We start from the raw sequence: 9,072 nt of genomic DNA on the forward strand, positions 1-9,072 counted from the left end.
ATTTTGAAGGCTGAGCTAGCGTAAAAATGCGTTAGAGATAAATGTTAGGTCGCCAGAGTAGTTGGTGCGGCGGCCTCGAACAGCGCGTGCGGTTTTCTCTTCCTCCGACAATTACTAAATTACTTCCACTAAACAGTACAATGAACTACATGAGGTCAACCGCACAGTGAAGCCACAGATAAGATTTCGACAAATCCACTTGGTTGCCCCTTTAAGCAGGCGTGTGTTTGATCATCAGAGGAGATCCCCGAGAAGGTGACTGCACGTATTGCTGACAAAAACAAGGTAAAGGTCAATGTTCTCCCCAGAGCGTTAGAGTTAAACCCAACGTTAGGTAATTGCACATCATGTCTCAAATCTCGTGGCCTTATATGATGACATAACGTCGACGACGTCGCAGCAGCGAAGAAAGCGTCGGATGTGCGCCTTCTAATACTGGCGACGCCTCAGACAGCGAAAGATGGGACTAGTGCCGCCGAGAGGGCAGCAGCTCGGTACTTACGAGTCTCGCACGAGCATCAAGGGTAACGGCCCCACAGCTCCGGTCTCGCATGGCAGTGGCGGTCCCTCTAGGAATTTCCCTCGGATATTATCAACCTTCGCACGGCACCACCAAGTCCTTCCACCGAGGCTGGTCAAGAACCACCCCCGAGTAGTCGCGGCTGGTATCCATATCCTGCCTATAATAGTAACGGTGCGTCTAGATGTCACAAACGTTGATCCTTCACTTTGGCTCATCATAACTTTGGCAGAGTCGGCTTTTTGTGCATCACCTCCGTTTGCTTCAGCAAAGCAACTGTTTTTAGAAAATGGCGTGATCTGCTTGCGTCATTTATTACGATATCTCCGCCTGGATTAATATAGGTCTCGCAGGTACCCCCACTATCTCACGCTTTGTGCGTCTTCTGGTGTCCCTATTCGATTAGTGCGTGAGCAATGGTAGGGGCATGTTGGCAGGATTTTCGCGTCGATCACGGCGCTCGGTAACAGAGAGAGCGAAGAAAACGGAAGACGATAGAGTGGCGATGTGCGCGTACATCTGGAGATAGCCGCTTTCTAGAGTGGAGAGAGCGACGCTGCCGAGGGTACGTCATTCCAAGTTTGGCACCTGCCTCTGCCGACGCGCTGGTATATGATCGCACAGCGTCCCAACGGGTCCAGTGGCTCCCTTCAACGCACGTACAGGTGAAACGAAAAGTAAACAGAGCACGGGTCGGAGATTTTGAGGGGATGTCTTCCCAATGTGCCTAGCCAGCAACCTCGAAGTGGCTTTTAACAAAGTGATTCTAAAATAAAACCCTACCGCACATACTCTATTTAAGCAGGCATCCACATAAAATAGAAATGATTCTAATTTCACGGCCGTGCTCCATTTACTTTTTGTTGCACCTGTAAGTGTTGTAAGATGAGTGAGTACCTGTTGTACAATCGAGTGTGAGTGAGTGAGTGAGGGAGTGAGTGAGTGAGTGAGTGAATTCCGTTTCACTCTGTGTAGCTGGATGACCAGTGGAGCTGTTTGGGTTTTTTGGAGTGCCGAGAGAGGAAGGGAACATCGTAAGGGGTTCTCAGGACGTGCTCAGCTAGGGGAGAGAGAAGAGTTAAACAGCGGGGGCGGTAGGAGAATATCGGCTTCCATTTGCAGCCAAGCGAGCGGATAAACGCTTTTCTTTAAACACGGAAGTGTTGTAATCCCGGATACACCAAGATTTCGATGGCGTCACATCTGTCGCAGAAATGACGCCAGCACAACGAACACAGGAGAAACTCCAGAAAAAGTTTTATTGACGCGGATAGTGCTGCCGTCTAGGAGAGGTGAAGCGAAGTAATGCATCATGATGCTAACAAGCGCCGACAGTTGGCGTAAGCTGCATCGTAGCGACGCCGACGGGCGAATGGCGCGAACGCCGACTGATTTGATGCGAAGAGAAACGCCAGCGGGTAGCGGAACGCGTTCGCGCGTGCACGGTTCAAGCTACAAATTCTACCTTTCGCGTTCCACAAGCTGAGCTCATCGCAACGCAACCGTCCGCAGTGTACGCCATGGAGCAGGACCGAAGTGGTCGCACCTTTCCTGAAGTGATCCGCTAGCAGGACGTCGCTCGCCAAGCACACTGACAAGACAGCCGCCATCCCGCAAATCATGCTCCTTTCGCTCTGCAGATTTCGCTCCACATTTCACTTTCGTGCTTTACCGATTCCTATGACAGAGGAATCAACCACAATAGCGAGAAGCCTCCGAATGGTTGACGCCTCCAGAGCGCGTCTGCGCAGTGGTTGAGTGTGGCGTCTGAGGCGGTGAGCCGGCGCAGCCTCGGAGCAAGAGCGTGCTATGGGCTAAACGATGGCTTGCTCGTTAGTCGCAGGGGCATAAAACAAAGCATGCGCTCAAGGGAGCGGAACGCGCCAATATGGACACACCGGGACCATCAAGGGACACCGGTGCCCATTGTCGAGCATGCCGTGAGGAGCGACGGTCTTAACGACGTCAGGGAGAACGTGATGGCCCCGCGTTTACTCACCTATAACGTGTTTGCAACAGATCTCCCACCCGCCTTTTTTATGTAAAAACTCTGTTATCTCATTTCTCTGCAGAGTTAACGCCCGTAACCACTGCTAGGAAAACCGGTAAGTATCTAACGGTTTCTGGTGTATTCCGGTGGCAAGGAATATGAAGGATAAAATTGTTTGCTTTGGTTACTCTCTCTGTAAAGTAAAGCGGACTAAGATACCGTCCAGCCGAACGTGAAATAGCGACAAAAATCTGGTGCAAATGTTTGAAGTACCGTTTAAAAAAAGTAATAAACTACAAAGAAGGGGCGGGGGTGTAAGACGCAATGGCAATCAGCGTGTGATTGGAGGATATAACAGAACTCTCGCGAGTACACTTATAGAAGCTTATATTTTCACCCAAGTCGAGAGGCAAAATTGAGGGGCATCAGTTTTGTGTTATGTTAACCCCCTACCAATGAGCACCGTATTAAACTAAAAGGTTGGTGTCATGTTAAAATTTATTGCCTTACTCTAGGCCAGCCTGCGTGACACATACTTTGCTCTGAAAGTGTTTAAACTTCGTATTAAAAAGGACGAAGCTTGCAATTTTTGTTCACTTAGTTCATCACACTTCAGTTCTGCCTCTTGTAAATGCACTGCCGACACGACCTATAGCTAGGCTCCTTGAATAGGGACAGGTTTTCGGAATGCCACCAAGGCTTCTGTAAGCTGGATTGTGCAAGCGGAACTGTCCCGGTCGGCTGGGTTTAGGCTTTCATTTACGTTTGGGTCGGGGCGGGTTGCGTGGGGTTGCCCCGAAACACGCTACGCTTGGTTAGTTTCGAGTTAGCCCTGTGCGATGCCACAAAGTCGGGACTTGCCAGGTTTGCGTATGCCAGGTTCCTCTACAAGTTTCAAATTAACTAGTTTGAAGCAATGAAATGCCATTGTATTTTCCGCTGACAGCGATGTATACGTGACCGTTCTTCTGGCTGTGGTCGCTCGCTTTGTCGCTATGTATCGGATTTCTAGGTACTGGCCGCAGTGTTGCCAGCGGGACTATTTCCAAACTCCGGTTGTGCGAACTTAACACGCGTCCCTTTCAAATGAAGATCAATTCTATTTTGCTCACTTTTCTCTAGGACATGGGTAAGTATTGACGCACACTTTCCATGTAAACCATGTAATTAAGAGTTCTGCAAAACAATGCAGCAGTAATAGTAGTAGTGAACATTTTCGTGTGAAAGCACCTTCTTGGAATTTTCATATTTAAGATGTAGCCAAAGTGACGACGTCACCGTAGCTAAGGGGCCAGCTGAACTGCTTGTGACGCAGCGGGAAGACGGGAGGTTTGTATGCGCCGGTTTGACGATAGGCTTAATGTCATGCTTTAAGGTCTACCATCATTAAATTGTGCCGTACAATAACGACGTTTGTCTGGCACTTAAGCGCACCGTTACGCTGGGCCTAAACACTGGCCTAAGAAGTGCTTACTAAACGGAAAGAAAACGAATGCACGAAGGGAAAAGAATGATGGTGACCCCTTCACGCTCACATCTTAAGACAAACATTCTTTACAACAAGAACCAAGCCTGTCGTCGACAATGACACATAGTCGCAGAACTGCATTGGACAACGCCTCATTTAGGCGGCTAATCAACTCAAATCATTTCACTCAGGAAATTATTTAAATAAGCCAAACAATCAATCATAAATAAATAAATAAATAAATGAATAAATAAATAAATAAATAAAACTCAGACAAAACAAAAAATTGGCCGCGTATCTGCTACTTTCGTTGCAAATGTCGTCAAAAGACGATAGTCTTTATCGGCTTTTGCGAAGTAAATGCCTCCCTTCGCTTTCCCGCTCACCTCTCATGTTGTTCCTCTTGCGTCGCGCTCCTCCCAAGGTAAAGACGCCAATGGTTTGCTTAAATCATTTTAAATTTCCCGCGTTCCACTGCTCCAAATCGGGTGTCTCGATGCGAACGCTGCCGTACGGCGAAGACACGCGTTAATCGAGGCGCCCTACTTCAACGTTTATAGAACCGCGTTTCCCTACTCCACGTGCGTTGCAAGCAGAACGTGGAACCTATCTAGTGGAACCTTGCGTAACTGTTGCCGGTTGATTTCTTATAATGGCGCCAGAAGCTATAGTGGCGCGGGCGACAGCAGGCGACGGCGGAGTGAATTCTTTTTCGGCAGTTGATACAGTATTTAATTTCGCAAAAGTCAAGCATGTTTGACTTTTTTATAAAACAACACTGCAAATATCACTTCTGTATTGACTTGTCTCATATTTGCATAATATCTTGTTCTTCTTCAACAATGTTGACAAGTATGAACCTTACACCGGACATAGACGGGTAGATTTAGATGTGACTATATAAGACTATTGCGCAGGCATTGTTTTGCTTTGGCCGGTTGGCTGAATCGAGTCACAGACAGACAGACGGACAGACATACAGACATACAGACAGACCAAAATTTCTGGGTTTAAGTAGCCCAAGAAAGACTATCGTCTTTAATAAACTAAATTTAAAGCTTGACACACGCAGATTGCAGATCACAATAGCGCCATTGCGTTATCTCGGTGCGGGGCTTTGTGTGTCGTGCGCGTGCTGGTGTGGCGTTTGAGGTGCATATTTCAGGATATGGTTGCTGCTGCAATACACGCTCTCATTTCCAGTTCTTCCTGTTGTAACGTCACATTCGGATATGGTGTTATGATTGCCATTAAATATTTACATCACACAACTTTAGCGAAGCTGACACTTTTAAAGCCTGCCGCTGTATACGGTAGCTTTGAACTGTCGCTAGCTAGGTAACTGTGGCTACGGGCTCACGAACATTTTGATGCAGTTGATGCAGTTTACCTCTTCATTTGCATGCGTGAATATGGCTTCGCTTTCATGTTAATTTTCGCTATTAAGACGACATTAAAATGTAAAGGCAGGTTGGCCTATATATTAGTGTCGAGAATAAAAACACACCCCTCGCAGCACCAAGAGTTGCTTATTGACATAAAAAATGCCAAAGTCGTGAAGAAATGTATCGAGCGTCGCCACACACTTTTCCGCATCACATTTTGGGGCACCACTTGAATAGTGAAGCGGAGGACTGCTGGAGTTTGTACAAGTGTTTTTTTTTTTTGTTGTTGTTGTTGTTGTTGTCTGAAACAAACACTGAGGCAGGGACACATAAGCGTAAAATTAACGTATGCAGGAACTTCTGCTCGTCGTGTACGTACTTTTTTTAAAGAAATAACAACCTCAGAGAGCAAACATTATGAAATGAGAAGCCTCAGCCTAAGCAATAAGCTCTGTTTCAGTTTCAATTTTGTTCAAATGTTTCGCCTGGCTCACAAGCGCATTCAGATCATGCCTGCATGCAGGTGAACGCGACATCTTACCGCAACTTCTTACCACTAACACATATATAGGCAACACAAAGAGGAAAAATTGGCTGGAAACGAGACGGCCGACAACTCACGAAAAAAAAAAATTAACGAGAATGGAAAAGACAAATGCCAACTTTATCAATTGATTTCTCAACAAACAAGGTATCGTTAGGTGCCGAACAAAAGCAGAGAGAGAGAGAGCTATGAGACGTATGATCTTTCATTTAAAAAGTTATAAACTCACCGTTTAGGGCCCCTTAAAGTTGTCTTGCTGAAATGAACCTTATAACATTGGCTTCGCACAAATTGTTTTTTTTTAATAGTGTACGGACGAGCGCAGTCCCGAAATACCGTGATTTTTCATCTTCCTCGTTGCAAAATGGCTTTATCCTTATCATCTTCCTACAGCGGCTACCAGGCGGCAGCGCCTCCTTGGAACACTTCGCCGGTGTCGGGGATTAGTGGGGTGTGGCTTGATGACCAACATGGAGGAAAGAAAAGGCACGGCCGGGCTAATGTGGCGGCGCGCACGTGTTTGTCAACCCAGCTCGCGCCTCCACTGTAGCCCGGTCGTGGAAAAGGAGCCCTTACGTCACTGCTACTGAAGCCGGAAAATGGCGGCATTTTGGTAGGCCGCCATTTTTTGCTTGTGGTTGAGGTGGTGGTGGTTTATTCAGAAAGGAGGAAAGATAAAAGAACAGGGATATTGTTGAACTCAACGGGGAGTTCACCCTCATACAACCCAGTCCAGGGAAGGGGAGTGGGGGTTACAAAGGATAGGAAGAGAAAGATAGAGGAGAGAGGGAGGAGAGTGGGGGACAGTCTATGTCGCGTTCGTCAAGTCCATGGCTCAACGGGTACAAACGCTGCACCAGTCCTGTCATGACCAGGAAGTTGAGGAGGTGCTGGAAGACCTCCCATCGGATGATGTCCGGTCCCGTGTGGAACATTAAGTCTTCCAGCTGGTGGCTTGGTGCAACCGAGTCGCTGGAGTGTGGCACGGAGTTCATCCCTCGCGGTGTCATGCTGGCGGCAAGAGCACAATAACTGCTCGAGCGTCTCGGTCTCTGGGCAGTCGGCGCAGGTGGGGGACGCCCGGCGGCCCTGTTGGTGCAGGCGGGTTCCCATGTTGCAGCAATTAAGCCGGAGGTGAAGCAGGAGTGACCGGGCGTCTCTGCTCATGCGTCCGGGCAGGACCCGTGGGGCGTGGTCACTGACCACTCGGGCATCTGGATGCATGGCCTCCACCCCTCGGGCCAGGATAGTCCTTGCAGCGTCGAATTACACCGCATCCCGGGAGGCTGGGACCTCTGCCTGGCGAGCAGCACCCGTGTTGCCCATGATGCCCACGTGCGATGGCAGCCAGTGAAGTCGCAGTGGACGCCCCTTGGCCTCCACAGCATGGAGCTTGGCCGCCAGCGACCGCTCTACGTAGCTGCTGGAGCTGGCTGGCTGGTCAGCGGCGCGCATACGGAGGAGGGCAGACCGGGAGTCGGTTAGAATGATTGCCCCTCGGACCTGGGTCCCCTGCTGTAGCAGAAGATCCGCAGCCAAGTGGAGTCCAGCCAGCTCTGCGAGGGTGGATGAGGCCGGGAAGGGCAGGCTGCACACCTGGCTGGTGCCGAGTTCCAAGGCTGTGCAGGTGGCTCCGTCTCTGCCCGTTGACAGTTGTACGTAGCCATCCGTGTACACCTGCAGAAGTATTTCACGCGCTCGCGCCAGCTCCTCCGCGTTCGCTCGCTCCACTCTCGTCTGTTTCGTCTCTTCCTTACGAACATTAAATACGGGAATCTAGGCGGCCCTGACTTGGCCGTGCAGTGACGTAGGGCCTCGAGAGGCCGGCCTTATAGGCGCCGTTGCTAGGACGCCGTTGCCAGCGGCCGCCAATGGACGTGAAAAAAATTGCGTCACTTCTTCCACACTTCTCCCAATGCGCCGGTGGTCAAAGGGGCCCCCTCTTCTAAGCTTTTTTTTCCTCCATGATGACCAACTTCGCCTGAGCGCCGCCTTACCACGATGGTGTCAAAACACTATCCCTTTCTGATTACCTTCCAATCTTTGTGACGAAAGCGAAAGCCAACAGGAACAAGCACCCAAGAATGAAAATAAAATTTGCGCTACAAGGACGGGACGACAGAAGAGGACACACCACACAGCGCTGTGTGGTGTGTCCTCTTCTGTCGTCCAGGCCTTGTAGCGCAATTTTATTTCCATTATGTCAGACCAACTAGCCCGTCAGAATGCTTTAATCACCCAATAATGTAGCGATAATCGAGTGAGACCAGAAATACGGCTATGGCTTGTCCTTGGCACGTTCTGACGTGCTCTTCAAAGTTGCGAAAAAAAATTGAAGGGAAATGGGAGAGATTAATTTTCAGCAAAGAGCACTACGAGACGCATGATTTTTCAGTTAAAGCAAGTTCTTAATCAGCCTTTCCTGTCCATTCAAGTTGTCTTGGCTGCAAATAACGCTATACGTTTGGCTTCGCAGCATGTCTTTGATGGTAGATGGACGCAGTCACGTTATCCGGTGATCCTACATCTGCTTTGTAGTAAAATGATTTCATAGTTTCATACTTATTGCCACGTTACCTGGGGCCCGTCTGTTCCTGTGTCCAGTGTAGCCGCAAAATGTTTTCGGGAAGTTTATTCGTAAAAAATTCCCCCGCATTTCCCCGAGGGGGAGAATGTGAAAGTGCGAATGCACGGTTGTCGGCCCGCTTGCGGCGCTTGCGCTCGGCCCCCGCAGCCCACCGCCTCGCCGCCTTCTCTTCCATCTCTTCCATCGGGTTTGTAGTATCACGTGTACACCACGCAGTTATCAAGCCGCTATAATGCCGCTGAGTCGCCAACGCACGCCGCTGACGACGTAGTTTGAATGCGTTAAAGATATAAGGCGCGTCAACACTGATATCACCGTCGCGTCCGTGGCTTGATCGGTAGAGCGTCGCGCTGCGGCCGCAAAGTCCGCGGATCGAAACCTGGCGCCGGATGCTGTTTCTTTATAGAGGAGCACTGCGGACGCCGACGCCGCCGACGCCGGCGGTGGATGGTTTGGGGTCGCTTATAAAGTGCATTAAAACACGAAACTTAAAACACGAAAACGCGCGTGCCAACAACACACAGGGTATATATATCACAACGTCACACATCCCGATATCGCATGCATTAACAGAATCG

Source organism: Haemaphysalis longicornis, unplaced genomic scaffold, assembly GCF_048455015.1.
Source record: "Haemaphysalis longicornis isolate Haplotype H1 unplaced genomic scaffold, Haemaphysalis longicornis Haplotype H1 scaffold_3, whole genome shotgun sequence".
NCBI lineage: Eukaryota > Metazoa > Arthropoda > Arachnida > Ixodida > Ixodidae > Haemaphysalis > Haemaphysalis longicornis.